Source organism: Pongo abelii, chromosome 7 (genome assembly GCF_028885655.2).
Source record: "Pongo abelii isolate AG06213 chromosome 7, NHGRI_mPonAbe1-v2.0_pri, whole genome shotgun sequence".
Taxonomy (NCBI): Eukaryota; Metazoa; Chordata; class Mammalia; order Primates; family Hominidae; genus Pongo; species Pongo abelii.
Genome location: NC_071992.2, coordinates 157,713,963 through 157,729,245, shown reverse-complemented (window position 1 = coordinate 157,729,245; position 15,283 = coordinate 157,713,963). Strand labels below are relative to the sequence as shown.

Genomic DNA, 15,283 nt, shown 5'->3' with positions numbered 1-15,283 from the left:
CTTATTGGAGGGGGATGGGGGAGGGGCGGAGCAAGCCTGTAAACCGGATTCTGCCTCCTTTCCGTGAGCCCTGAGATCCAGCCCCAGCCCGCCCCGCAGATCTGCAGGGAAGGAGAGGGCTGCGGCAGCGGCAGCGGCAGCTTCCCCCTTTCCCGAAGGAGGAAAGGAGCCGAGGAAGGTATTTCAGCCAATCTTGAGGTTGCTTGGTGGTGAATGGATTGTATCTGTGTCGTCAGGAGAAAGGTGGGGAGGACAGAGGAGTGCAGCACAGGGGTTCGGGCTGTGATTGTCGTTCTGACCGTGGTGCATCCCAGTGCCCTCTCCCGCTCTTCCCGAGGGCCCCGACGCCTAGTGGCTGGCTGGGGTGGTTTGTGGCCAACAGCCTTGTGGCCTGGCACCGAGTGAGGGTGACTGACAAGCACAGTAGGTGGCAGACAACCCCAAATTGCCAGTGCCCTTCTTGGGAACACCCCTGGCAGAGTCGTGTCTGTAATTTGTGGAGCCAGAATATGCTGGAAGCCGCGTTCCTGCTAATGATGGGTGAGGACTGCTCCTCGCTGGCCTCCTAGGTTCCCCAGGTTTTCATCACTGCGTGATTATGCTGACGAAGGCACACTTCGTGAAACACCATCAGAAGGGTCATCTCCACCTGAGCCAGAAAACAGATCTGACCAGAGGGAGCAAACCTCCCAGCTGAAGAGCAGCCTTGTAGAAAGGAAGGGGTGAGAGAGGACCCCAAAAGCAGGCGTCTGCGGTGGGTTTTCATGCAGAGGACCTGAGCGGCTGCACCTCCCCCACCGGCTCCTAGACAAGGTCCCCTTGTTTAGATTAGCTTAATTACCCCACCAAAATCAATGAACAAGGATCTTTTTAAATGTGAAACTTTCAAAATGTGCTTCTGGTGGCCTTTTCCCCCCCCGAGTATCAAATGCTAAGCCTTTGTGAAATCAGGCACTTTTAGAGGACCGGGAGACCACTTTAATGTTCGTGGAAATGAATCTTCTCTACCCTGAATCAGGAGGGGGCCTGCCGAAAGGGAAGCTTGACAGGTCATATCGTCATTTTCAACCCCTTGCCATTTGGCTGGAGGTGACAGGAGAAACAGTTAGTGGAGGCCTCATAGTGTTTAGGAAGTGGCCTCCTTGGCAAGTGACTTTTGGAGGAGGCATTTTAAGAAGATTAAAAACATCCACAGACTTAGAGGGCAGCCGCATAACCCACTTAGTGTTTCATATCCCTGATAGAGTGGCCCTTTGAGAGCCATGGATGGGTCGCCATTGTTCCCGCCTCAGACGACGTGGGTGTTAGTGCCCCAGGAAGACAGGACACTTGGTAGGGGTCATTTGTTGAGTGCGACTAGTTAGATTGCGGGAAACAGCACAAAACCCTGATGATGGAGAGAAGGGCTCTGAGTTCTCTGGCTCAGCTGCTGTGTAGCTTGGGGACTTCAGGTGAGAGGGAGAGGAAGTTCTCTCTCTCTCTCCCCTTTTTTTTTTTTTTTTTTGAGACAGTCTTACTCTGTCACCCAGGCTGGAGTGCAGTGGTGCGATCTTGGTTCACTGCAGCCTCCACCTCCCAGGTTCAAGCGATTCTTTTGCCTCAGCCTCCCGAATAGCTAGGACTACGGGTGCACATCACCATGCCCAGATAATTTTTGTATTTTTAGTAGAAATGGGGTTTCACCATGTTGGCCAGGCTGGTCTTGAACTCCTGACCTCAAGTGTTCTGCCCGCCTGGGCCTCCCAAAGTGCTGGGATTATAGTCTCTCTCCTTTGCGTGTGTGTGTGTGTGTGTGTGTGTATTTAAGAGTCAGGGGGTCTCACTGTGTTGCCTAAGCAGGTCTTGAACCCCTAGGCTCAAGTGATCCTCCTGCCCCAGCTTCCCAAGTAGCTGCTGGGTTATAGGTTCATACTACCACACCTGGTGGGATTTCTCTTAAGTTAGAGGGGCTGGGCTGTAGCTGCATTATTTTGGGGGTCATCCCAAGGCCCACCTTCCTGTCTAGTGAGGGCTCCAGAACACCAGTTCACTCTCAGAGTCTGTCGGGAGCCCTGGGGGGCAGGGGTGGGGTGGGGGTGGAAATAGTGCTGGGCATTTTGTCCCTAATGCAGGAATAAGGGTGCCAGCCAGTCCAGAGTGGGATCCTGAGGCAGCTGAAGGGATTTGCATAACCTTTCAAGTCATTGAGCTTGGCCATCTCACCCTCCCACCTCTACTGGCCCAGTGAGGGAGGTATTGTTCAGACCTGGGTCTCGGTACTTTCATCCTCCTAAACCTGTTGAAGGATTTTGCTGGCAGTGAGAGGAAACTGCATTCCTGAACTCTGGCCCAGAGGTGCTTAATTTGCTGCATTGAAAAGTCCCTTCCAACCTGGGATTCTGTTATGCTACTTGCTCTGAGTTTTTGTAGTTTGCCCCAAGGTTTCTCCTGGGGTTCTGCCTTGAAATCCTGGAGCCATCTGAATTGACTGGCAACCAAATTTTTCCTATTTCAAAGAAAGGAAAATCTTGAGTGAAAAATGCATAGCAAACCCTTAGAATAGATAATAAAGAGGGATCAACACAGTGCTTACCTGGTCAGGTGTGGTGGTCATTGTACTTTTATATATGACCCTTATTGCACAATTTTAGGAAATCACTCAGGCTGGGCACAGAGGCTCGTTCCTGCAATCCCAGCACTCTTGGAGGCTGAGGCAGGAGGATCGCTTGAGTCCAGGAGTTCCAGGCCAGCCTGAGCAACACGGCAAAACCCCACCTGTACAAAAAAAAAAAAAAAAAAAAAAAAAAATTAGCCGGGCACGATGGCACGTGCCTATAGTCCTAGCACTTTAGGCGGCTGAGGCGGGCAGATTGCCTGAGCCCAGGAGTTTGAGACCAGCCTGGACAACATGGTGAAACCCTGTCTCTATAAATACAAAAAAATTAGCTGGATGCGGTGTCTCACATCAGTGGTCCCAGCTACTCGAGAGGCTGAGGCGGGAGGATTGCTGGAGCTCAGGAGGTCCAGGCTGCGGTGAGGGTAGATCACACCCATGCTGCACTCCAGCCGGGGCAACAGAGTGAGACCCTGTATATAAAAAAAAAAAAAAAAAAAGACATTGTAAGGCCAGAAAACAATAAATAAGTTCCTTATCACCAACAGTTTAGTCATCATTTTAGGGAAATACATTTATTCAAGAGCATGGTTTTTGGTTTGGTATATACGGGAAAGGAATATTTTTTAAGTTTTTTGAGGGGAGGGGTTTGACATCTCCACGCTGGAGATGAAATTGCGTATTAAGAGCACGTTAGACACAAGGCGAGGGGGACTGCCTGAGTGTCGTAGAGGCAGCTCTTTTGCTGTCAGTGATGGATGAGTTAGGAATGTTTTAGAGTTACATTGCTGTCAAGCAGAGGCCTGAAAACATTTTTGCCCATGTGTTCTGTAAAATAACTTTGACGCCTGGTGCGGTGGCTCATGCCTGTAATCATAGCTCTTTGGGAGGCCAAGGCGAGTGGATCACCTGACGTCAGGAGTTCGAGAGCAGCCTGGCCAACATGGCAAAACCATCTCTACTAAAAATACAAAAATTAGCCAGGTGTGGTGGTGCACGCCTATAATCCCAGCTACTTAGGAGGCTAAAGCAGGAGAATGGCTTGAACCCAGGGGCAGGGGTGGGGTCGGGGGGAGGGGGGCAAGGTGGCGGGGGGCAGGCCGGGGGTGGATGGTGGTGGTGGTGGTGGTGGTGATGGTGAGTGGCGTGGAGGTTGCAGTGAGCCGAGATTGCACCACTTCACTACAGCCTGAGCGAAAGAGCAAGCCTCTGTCTCCGTCTAAAAAACAAAAAAAAACTTTGAAAAACTATAGACACATTTTTAAGTTGACGTTTAAATTTCTGGTCCTAATTTGAAACAACTGCAAAAGATGCAATTTCTATTATAATGTTGGCATTTAAAAGTAACCATTGTATTGCTTTTTAAAAAGTATCCAATGTTAAATATCCTAATGATACCTACCATCAGTCACCCTTTAAAAAAATGAACAAATTGTTCTTAACAGTCTTGACAAGGAAGTTTTTTTTTTTGTGAACTTGTATGTTTGCTCCGTTTGAAAGTCTTTTTATCCCTCATTCTTTTTTTTTCTTTTTTGAGACAGTGTTTCCCTCTGTTACCCAGGCTGGAGTGCAGTGGTGGGATCAGGGCTCGCTACAGCCTTGACCACCTAGGTCCATGCAATTCTCTCTCTTCAGCCTCCTGAGTAGCTGGGACCACAGGTGTACGCTATCATGCCTGGCTAGTTTTTATTTTTATTTTTTGCAGAGATGGGGTCTCACTGAGTTGCCCAGGATGATTTTTTTTTTTTTTTTTTTGAGATAGGGTCTCATTCTGTCCCCCAGGCTGGAGTCCAGTGGTACAATCATGGCTCACTGCAGCCTCGACCTCCCGGGCTCAAGTGATCCTCCCACCTCCGCCCTCCAGGTAGCTGGGATTATGCCCAGCTAATTTTTCTTTGTATTTTTGGCAGAGACGGAGTTTCACCGTGTTGCCCAGGCCAGTCATGAACTCCTGGCCTCAAGCGACCCTCCCTCCTGCCTCAGGCTCCCAGAGTGCTGGGATTACAGGCGTGAGCCACCGCACCCAGCCTATGGACTGTTCTCCATACTTCTCTGTGACAAAAGTATATATTGCAATTTAAAACATTTCTGTGATCATTAGGCTATGTTAACATCCAGAAGAATGTTTTGTGTCATTGTAATTATCAGTACAGAATTGATCACAGAATCATAAATATCATTGATCTTGATAAACAATTACTAAATGCACAAAATAAAAATACATTGGAAGGAGGTCTCAAAGAGCTGGGGGACGGGTCCTGTTTAAGGTGCCTTAATTAAAGGGATAATTGAACTGTCCCTGGTACCGGGTACATCTCTGTTGCTGGAACGTTCCCTGGGAAGAGTGCCTTCCTCTTGTCTAGGCGGGGCAGGTAGGGAGGAGGTGGGGGCTCCCTGGGCACCGGGACTTTCTCCATGGCAGCTTCTCAGGCAGTCCAGTTTTAGGCAGGCGTTTGTGGGGACCCTGCGGCTCTCTTGAGTTCCCCACACTGGAGGCCCTCTCAGGATGCTCCTGTGTTTGCACAGGGCGCTTGCTGTGCTATGCTAGCGCACTTAGTCCACAGGTAAGGCCTGTGCCACTTCGTCGAATCAAGGTGCCCGTGCTGCTCCGTATTAAGCTTTACTATTTAATTGCCTGTTTTCTAAATGCGCTATGTTAAAGGGCAGAAGATGAACCATTTCACGAGTAAGCATGCTGCAGCATTTTTATCTGGTTGGGCTAAAATGTAAGACGGTGGAATTGTGCCTTGGGTTAAATTTTAATTTGACAGAGAGGTGTGTTAGAAGCAGAGAAGACTAACATAGCCAGACTTCAGATTTGCTAGAGGTTTTTGCCTGGCAGGAATCTGGTCACCCTGCTCCGCCCTTCTTCCTGCACAGGGCATTGCTGTGCCTGTTCCAGAGTGGGGCAGCTGGTCTCAGGCCATCGGGTTGCCGTTAGGATCAGGGCCGTGGGGTGGGTTGGGAAGGTGGGCCTCTCCCCGAGAACCAGATGAGGCTGGTGCAGGGCGTTGACACTTGGCATCCCTGAGAATTTGCTCAAATCTGGAGATGCTCAAAAAGTAGAAAGATTTACTATTTTTAGCCTATAGACCTAATGAAATTTGGTATGAAAATCAGTTTAGTAACCAAAAAACCACCACTTCCCGTCCCACTCAGAAACAGCACGCTGAGGACTGAGAACAGTAGAACTTTGCGTTGTGTGATGGTTTTATGACATAAGAGGAGATTTGACGGAGCTGGGGTCTCTGGCGTCTCCCAGCTTTGTTGGAGGAAAGCAGGCTACTCGCCCAACTCTGTGGAATCGGTAACGTGGGTCCGCCTGACGTTTTAACCTGTGTTCTGTCCTCAGGGCTGGCCATTAGGAGTCCACTAAGAATGCGTCACTTCCGATTCGGCCATGCAGCTATTTGGGGAGGCGATGATGTTCTCAGATCATGGGGCCAGTGCCTTCGTTCCAGGGATGGGTGAGGAGAGGAGCAGTTCCAAGGTTGTGTTCTAGGAATCCTGCGGTTTAAACAGTGAAGAACGGGACCAGGAAGACAGGCCAGCCCCTAATCACCCCATAGAACCGGATTAAATCACCCTGGAGAGGGGATCCTCCATTGGTCCCTTCTCCAAAGCAACAAATCCTTATATTTTCATGATATTTTGGGTATTGATAACTGAAATCAAGCTTTCAGTCTCTTAAAAGACTTTGAGAAGGCTGCTGAAGAACAGGTATAGCAGAGTCCAGTTGGTTCTAGAAATTCCTGCCCTAACCTGGGGCTTTACTTCAGTATGCAAATCCGCTCCCAGCCGGGAGTACTAGAATAACTGCTAGTGGTTTTTTTCGTGTTGCTTACGTAAAACGGCATTAAAAGCTTGGAGTGTGGAAGTCCTCCCCCATCAGGGCCTGCGCACCACCACCCTCTGCTGGATGGAGCCAGATCCCGGGGCTGCGGCCACAGCTGCTCTGCTGTCGTTAACTGTGCCCATTTGAAAGGTAGCTCTGATTTGGTGGCGAGAACGACGCCCACAGCTCAGATGGTCTTGTTATGGACTTGCAGCCTGGAGCTGGTGTCCCTAGTGTGACAGGTACTTCCCTAGGTAAGCTGAAGGGAATATCAGGGCTGTTGAAAACATGTCAAGCCCACTACTGAACTATTGAGGCGTCGAGAGTGTTTTTAATTCTTAAAGGCACGGGCTCCCCGTCCGCTTTCTCCTTCCGTAGAAACATCATGAAGCCTGGCATCCTCGTTGTGGGTGGGGTACAGGGAGAGTTTATAGTCCAGGCTGGTCCCTCCTTGGCTTTGTGACCCCCCCAGTGCTCGGAGCTTCTGCTTCCGTGTGGTAACCGGGGTGTGTGAGGGGTTTCTGTCTCCAGCACTCAGTAGGCGCCTGAGAAGGGGTCACAGCAGCACTCACGCTGCTAGACGGTGCAGCATCTGCATCTGTGCTGGGCGCCCAGCTGGGACCTCTGGAGCAGCGCCTGGTGAGGGCGCTGGTGAGGGAGAGGAGCCACCGGATAAGGCCGGCCTAGTGCAGTTGTGGGCCACTGGGTCGCACTGCTCATCAGCTCCCCCCACCCCCTACTGAAAAGTGCCGTTTATCTTCTGCCTGGAGAAATGCGGCAGTGCCCTCCATGCCTTGGATTCGACTTTGAGGCACCTTTGCGGTCACTCCCCATGCCAGGTAGCTGCTGCTGGAGGGGGCTCTGTGGCCAGCCCTGCCGTTGGCCCACGCAGCATGCTGGTTCCCACACCCCTCCTCCCTGGCCAAGAGCTTGGAAGGAAGGACTCCTGGCTGCCACAGGTATGGGCAGCTGTGCCCAGCTGGCACTGCCCTCTGGGTTGGCTCCCTGGCTCCTGTGGAGGTCGGGGAGGAGGTGCTGCCGCTCCCATTTGTTTCCTTGTTTCTTTCGGGCTGGCCACTTGGCTTGCTGGGTTGAGCCTTTGGTGCCCAATTTTGCCCTCTTATTGGGCACTGTCACGAGGCTCAGACTGTGAGTTAGCAGGGGACTGGGCCTGCTGTGGTATGTTCCATTCTGGAGATGGTCCCCAGGTGGCTACTCAGTGCCAGGCTCAAGGGAGGTGCCTGAGAAGCCAGCCATCTGGGCAGGGTGATGGGGCAGGCCTGGGAACCCCGAGGAGGGCATCTAACCCGTGGCTGGGTGCGGAAAATGTCTGAGCAGGTGGTCCTTGAAAGAAACAGAATGTTCTTCTTAAAAACTTCATACTATGGTTGTTTTGAGACATGCCTAAAAGTAGTGAAAATAGTATAATCATGTCATCCCTAGATTCATCACCCGTTAGCAATTCTGTTGACTCTCGCTAGTCTTTGAACTGAGTTTTAAAGGACGTGGCCTGTGGGATGAAGGGAAGAGCTTTGCAGAAAGAGCCTGGGGAGTGTGGACATGAGGACACGGGGGATGGTGGGCCAGTCGGGCTTGCCGCAGGGGCTGTGCCCACGGCAGGTGGGCCTCCCGGGCAGTGCTGTGGCCCACCATCCACAGCTGGAGTGAGAAGCTGGATGAACAGTCACATGGAGAAGATACGTTTTTTTGTTTTTTTGTTTTTGCAATTTTGGGTGTCATGTCCTTCTCTTTAATGCTAATACTATGGCCGTGTGTGAGAAAAATCTTGCTAACTTTTCCTGAAATGAAATGAGGTAATGTTTAAAGCTAATCAAATTTAAAATAAAATTGGAACAGTTTTTTTCAACAAGTGAACTAGCCAGTGGCAGTTTCGCTAATTCAAAAAATCTATGCAAAAAGAAGAAAGCATTTTGCCATTTCCTAGATCTCTGCAAATGGAAAGTCCGCAGGTGCAGGCTGTGTGTGGCATGGCCACTGGTCGGGCTATCAGTCCTGGGTTGGTTCCTGACAGTTCGTGCCATCTCTGTAGCAGCGAGGCTGTGTGCCGATAAGGGCCCTGTGGCTGGTGCCAGTTTGTGGTTGTAAAGTTCAGATGGGTTTTTGATTAAGTTTTCTGGGTCTGCGGGAGAGCCTGGAAGCCCCGTAAATGCAGGCTGTGGTTTCTGCCTGGTGATGATAGGGTTCTGGGAAATAGGTTTTAAACATTTCCATGTGGATTTTCTCCTGATCCCCTCAGAGCATTGTCCATCTGGGGATTTATTTTTGCCCACACAGTTCTGCCTCGGCTTAGCAGGCCTTAGGCGTGGACCCCAGGCCTGCCTCCCCCGCCAGCATCCACTTGCCGCATTGCCAGGCAGAGTGCCCGGCGCCCACCGGGTGCCCGCCTCTTCTTGGTGGAGCCCTGTTGCATTTGGCTTTAATAATTCAGAGGGGAAGGCGGCCAGGGAGCTGCCTGTGCTTTCTGAAGCACCAAGTGGATGGTGTAGAGAAGAATCCAGAGGAAGCAGTTTCTGACCCTCCTCCCAAGGCCCTCACTGGTGTTTCTGGTTCAGTGTGGCAAACCTGGGGGGAACTCAATAACTTAGGTGGTCAGGCTGCTTCAAACACATACCATAGACCAGGTGGCTTTACAACAACAAGCATTTCTTTCCCAGGTTCTGGAGGCTGGAAGGCCAAGAACAAGGCACAGGCAGATTGGTGTCTCCTGAGGACCCATTTCCTGGTTCAAACATCGCCCCTTCTTGCTCTGTCTTCATATGATAAAAGGCGTGAGGGTCTTTCCCTCCACTTTTTTCTTTTCTTTTTTTTTTTTTTTTTTTTTGCAATGGAGTCTTGCTCTGTCACCCAGGCTGGAGTATAGTGGCATGATCTCGGCTCAGTGCAACCTCTGCCTCGCGGGTACAAGCGATTCTCCTGCCTCAGCCTCCTGAGTAGCTGGGACCACAGGTGTGCACCACCACACCCAGCTAATTTTTGTATTTTTAATGGGGATGGGGTTTCACCATGTTGGCCAGGCTGGTCTTGAATTCCTAACCTCAGGTTATCCACCCACCCCAGCCTCCCAAAGTGCTAGGATTACTGGCGTGAGCCACCACGCCTGGCCTTTTTTTAATTTTAATTTTAATTTTTTTTTTTTTAAAGAAATGAGGTCTTGCTCTGTCACCCAGGCTGGAGTGCAGCAGTGCAATCATAGCTCACTACAGCTTGAATTCCTGAGCTGAAGCCATCTTCCTGCCTCAGCCTTCTGATTAGCTGGGACTACAGGCGTGTGCCACCATGCCCGGCTAATTTATTACTATTTTTTGAGACAGGGTTGCCCAGGCTGAAGTGCAGTGGTACCATCTCAACTCACTGCAACCTCCGCCTCCTGGATTGAAGCGATTCTCGTGTCTCAGCCTCCTGAGTAGCTGGGATTACAGGTATGCACCACGATGTCCCGCCAATTTTTGTATTTTTAGCACGGACCAGGTTTCACTGTGTTGGCCAGGTTGGTCTCAAACTCCTGGCCTCATGTGATCCGCCCACCTCAGCCTCCCAAAGTGTTGGATTACAGGCGTCAGCCACCGTGCCCTGCTAATTTTAAGTATTTTTATATAGTGAGGGTCTCACTATGTTGCCCAGGCTGGAAGCCTGTTTTCTAGGGGCCAGGCTTGGATGGTGGTCTTGTCGGGCTGACCCCGGGCTGTGGACACCTTGTCCCTTTGTGCCAGAGGGGCAAGGGCTCTGGCACCAGAGCCAGGGAGCCTTTCACCTTACGAGATGAACTCCGCGCCATCCTGGGCTGTGTAGGGTGCGGGGCTGCTGGCTGCTGGGGCTCTCAAGGCCTTTAGCCTTGAGAAGTTGTTTTTTCTCATCACATTCACTCAACCAGGGTAACCTGCCCAGGTGCTTCCAGCCTCTGGAGACCTTTCAGACCGATGTTGGGTTCTGAGTGGTCAATTGAGGGGCCTCAGTCAGTGCTGCCGTGGGGCAGTTCAGGGAGATGGAGCTGCTTGTGGAGCCGTTTACCCTGTTTTCTGCGTCCCCCTGGGTGCTATGTTGTGGAAGTGGGTGCTCCAGACCAGCTTCTTTGCATCTTAGATGCCTTCACATGATTGCAGAAGGGATTTCCTTATACCTGTCCCCTGTTGAGTGCAGTAGTTCCTGATAACACTGAAACTTTCAGGGTTAATAGCCCTGTGATACGCTGTTGTCTCCATTTGAAAAAGAGAGAGATCTTCATGGAGGAACTGAGCCTAACTTGAAGGTGGCGGCCCTGGGAGTTCCGCCTGGTGCCCCTGGGCTCTTCCTGCCAGGTCTGGGAGGTCCTGCAGAGATTGGATCCTGGTGCCTCCATCAGGGGCCTGGGGCAGATCTCTAAGTTCTGTGAGCCCCAGGGCCCCGCCCATAAAGCAGGCGTGGTCCCAGCTTCCCTCCTGCTTTCCCTTCACCCACAGAGGCTGCCTTCCCTGGCTCACGTGCCTCCAGCCTGTGGCAGCTCCTCTCTGACCACGCAGCGCTGCTTCTTCCTGTCCTGTGTGTGTTCTCACTTCCCTCTCTGGAATGTCCACACCTCTCTGCCAACCCAAGACAGACAGGCCTGCCTGCGGCTCTCTCCTGAAGCCCAGTGGGAGGACTGTCCCCGGGGGACCTGCTGCCCTCACTCTGCCGGGTGTGACTGCTCCATTACCTGCCAGTTCCTGACTCACTTTCCTCACCTTCGAGCTGAGGCTGCCACCTGGGAGTGCCCTGGGAACCCCCAGAGGGTTAGGTGAGGCCTAGGTTTGGCATTGGCCCCTGATGGGGCTCTGCAAGTGGTGACTTAGGAGCTGATTCCCTCCCAGGGTGCCTCCCTCCCGGGGGTCCCGCACCAAATGGGCCTGGGGCTCAGCACCGCTGCTCCCCTCCCGTGTGCTGCCCTCTGTCTTCACATGTGTGTTTCTCCTGCCATGCTGGCTGGTGGCCCCCATTTAGCATGCATGGGTTCCCTGGGATGTGGGTTGCCACGTTGAGCTCACAGCCGTTCCTGCCACGGGAGTGCTGGTGCCGTTCCACTGCTCACAGAGAACTGGCTGTGAGGGGACCACTCTGGGGAGGCCTCATGGGGCTCCACAGTCCCAGCCTTGGACCAGCAGGAACCGTGTGTCCCAGCGAGCCTCAGGCCAGCCTTGTCCCCACTGGCCGTCTGCCTGCAGTGCTGCCTTGGAATCGGGTTGGTGAGGCGGGGACTTGGGTCAGGCCTGCCTCTGCGACCTCCTGCTCTGCTTCCAGGCAGGGGCTGGCCCCGGTGCACGTTCCCTCTGCACGCACTGGTCCCTCCCGATGCGGCTTGTTCATTCACAGCAGGCGTTGACTGAGACCCACTTCTGTCCAGCCACCCTGACCAGTCGCTGTGGGTTTTCTCAGGTGGCAAATGTCCCCAGGAGCTCAGGCAGGGTCCCTCGGTTGGCCCTGGGGGAGTGCTATGCTAACAGTACGCGGAGACCCTGGTCCACAGAGATCCTGGTCCGCAGAGACCCTGGGCCATGGACTCAGGTCCTCCTGGTCTGCAGCGTGGCATGCCCAAGGGTCTTCTTTTTTCTCCCAGCTGGCCTGAATCCCCAAACCAGATGTCTCAACCCTTTTTCAAACCATTCTTTCGCACTTTTTCTTCTGCAGATCTTTACTGCGGATGATTTTTTTTTTTTACATTTACTTTTTTTTTTTTCTTGAGATAGAGTCTCACTCCGTTGCCCAGGCTGGAGTGCAGTGACACTATCTCGGCTCACTGCAACCTCCACCTCCCAGGTTCAAGCGATTCTTGTGCCTCAGCCTCCCAAGTAGCTGGGAGTACAGGTGTACACCACCACGCCCAGCTGATTTTTGTACTTTTAGTAGAGACGGGGTTTCACCATGTTGGCCAGGCTGGTTTCAAACTCCCAACCTCAGGTGATCCGCCCACCTCGGCCTCCCAAACTGTTAGGATTACAGGCATGAGCCACCACTCCTGGCCTGTTTCCATTTTTTGATTGCAGAGAAGTTTTATACACAGAAAATGCATTTCCGAGCATGCCTTACCTCTTGTCCCAACACTCTAAGCTAAGCTCAAAGGCTGCCATGCCACACTGTCTTCAGTGGAACTTTGTGGATTCCATCCTATACTTTGTACAGTGCCGTGCCACGCATTTTCTTCTTTTTTTTCCTTTTTTTTTTTTTTTTTTGAGACAGAAGTCTCATTCTGTTGCCCAGGCTGGAGTGCAGTGGTGTGATCTGGGTTCACTGCAATCTCCGCCTACTGGGTTCAAGTGATTCTCTTGCCTCAGCCTCCCAAGTAGCTGGGATTACAGGCACCTGCCACTACTCCTGGCTAATTTTTTGTATTTTTAGTAGAGATGGGGTTTCACCATGTTGGCCAGGCTGGTCTTGAACCCCTGACCTCGTGATCCACCTGCCTCAGCCTCCCAAAGTGCTGGGATTACAGGTGTGAGCCACTGCGCCCGGCTGCATTTTCTTTTTCACTTTGTGGGCCTGAGGAAGCAGGTGGCTGTAGTCAGAACAGTGAATTGCTGGCGTGCATTACAGAGGCCCACACATCCAGCCTCAGTGTGGGGGGTGGGGGAGGATGGTGCTGTCCTCGAGTCACCATGCACGTGGGTGCCCGATCCCCATTTCTGATGACTGACCTGTAATCTGGGCCCTAGGGGGTATGTAGGCCCCTTGCCTGAGTGTCCCAGAGTCAGGCATCTGCGCACTCATCTGTCCTGTAGTTTAGAACCAGCTTCAAGGCTGATGGTTCTAGTCTTGATTTGTTAACAAGCTGATCAAGAACTTCTTAGAGTCAGCCCTTCATCATCGTTGATAGGGTGTGGTTTTTGTCGCTGACGCCTTCAATGACCCATGAAGACTGTGTATGCCTGTGTGTGTTGTGGAGCGATGTTCATTGCTGTGTCAGTCAGGTCCTCGTGTTGCCCGGCGGCAGGTGGCACCTGCAAGGAGAGAGAGAGGAGGCAGGGGAAGGATGGACCGAGGGTCGGGCAGGGCTGAGGGACACCAGCAAGGAGGGGTGAAGCCTCATGCTGTTGCTTCCACTCCAGGCCCAAGGGGCACACGGAGCTGTTACTGGAACCCCCCAAGAGAGCAGGGGTGCAGGAGTGGGCGGAGGGAGCTGTTACTGGAACCCCCCAAGAGAGCAGGGGTGCAGGAGTGGGCTGCAGCCTTCCGAGGAGGGACCCGAGGAGCCTGCGTGCTTGGCCAGCCTCCCGCCCTGGGCGCGTGCGGGGCTCTGTGCTCCACGGCCTCCTTGTGTGGTTCCCTGTTGGGCAGCAGCTGTGGCCATAAGTTTACGGTAACTTGGAGCCTTGGGGAGGGAGCAGAAGGAGGGGTCTGTGTCGGCCCAAAGAGCTGAGGAACCTGAGCCCAGATGGGGCCTGGTGTGCCGTGTGGCCTGAGCCCAGAGCTGGATTGGCGGGCCCAGGATGCCTCGTGGCCTGGTCGGGGATGTATGCGGGTCTCCTGAGTGTGAGCCGCTTTCTCCTGTGAGAACCTGCCCCAGGTTGTGCATGGACACCCGCTTGTCTGCTGTGCACAGCTTCCAGGCAGCTCCAGGGCAGTGAGGCGGGGAGCAGGGCGCGTGAGGTCTGGTTTCTCTGTGCTGTGATACCTAAGTTAGCGCATGGCCTCCCAGCACCAGGCACTCAGGGGCAGCAGCTCTGAGGGCCAACGCGGTGGCAAGACCCCAGAATCTGAGGGTTGAGCGGTGGTGTCCCAGCCGCTTCTTTAAACCTAACATGCAGATGAGATAAACGTTTTATCTGGAGGACGGCCTGTGCTTTGGTTATGAAATGTGAAACCAGTATTTTGCTGTTTTTTTCTAGCTCAGTCTTTCTTTGGCTGGGTCCGTTCTGGGTTACTTTTCAAAATGCATGAGTTAACACCGTATACAGAGGGTTCACGACAAGCTCACACTGCCCTGGTGAGCTACGCCAGTAACATCGACCCAGGGGCTCCACTCCAGACACCACTGCTTGCCTGATTTATTTTATTTGACAGATGCCAGTAGTTTTACCTGCAGTCGTTCATGCTTTTGTCTATTCCTCTCGGATCAGTTCTAGAAAATGTGGTTTGACTGTTACTTTCTGACATCACCAAGTACGTGTTTGATGAGCTTCAGAAAATCTCAGCTCTGTAATGATCTGCGCTGTTACTTGTAGCTTTTCCTAAACTTAGAATCTATTTTCCTTTGTTTCTATTTGCGCCACCCTCCCCCCCCCCCCGTTTTTTTTTTTGGTGTGAACCTAAATTGCCCAACTAAATTCTGAAGTAAACTATAAAAGGGAGGACTCATTTTTTAAAAAAAATTATGAGAAGTTAATAACCACATCACAACAAAAATTCCTTTGGCCAGTTAGATGAACATGTGTGTGTCCCCCAGCTCTCTTTCTCCAGACTGGGCTGGTTCTGGATCTTTTCTGGGTCATGGATTCCTTTGAAGATCTGGTAAAAGCTGTAAACTTGTTCTCACAAAAATGCAAATAGATGCACTTTTGTATACAATTTAGGGGGTGTTTTGCCAGTGTGTTGGCTCACGCCTGTAATCCCAGCACTTTGGGAGGCTGAGGTGGGTGGATCACTTGAGGTCAGGAGTTTGAGACCAGCCTGGCCAACATGGTGAAACCCTTTCTCTACTAAAAATACAAAAATTAGCCCGGCATGGTGGCAGGTGCCTGTAATCCCAGCTACTCAGAAGGCTGAGGCAGGAGAATCGCTTGAGCCCAGGAGGCGGAGGTTACAGTGAGCTGAGATCGCACCACTGCACTCCAGCCTGGGTGACAGAGTGAGACCCTGTCTCAAACAAAACAAAACAATTTAGGGGTTGT

General features: G+C 52.1%; 1 protein-coding gene across 3 annotated transcripts in view; it reads left to right on the top strand.

The window, feature by feature from the left end:
* Positions 1–15,283, top strand: part of SLC45A4 (solute carrier family 45 member 4) — a 101,354-nt gene that overhangs the window by 2,340 nt on the left and 83,731 nt on the right. The gene's annotated exons all lie outside the window — the stretch shown is intronic.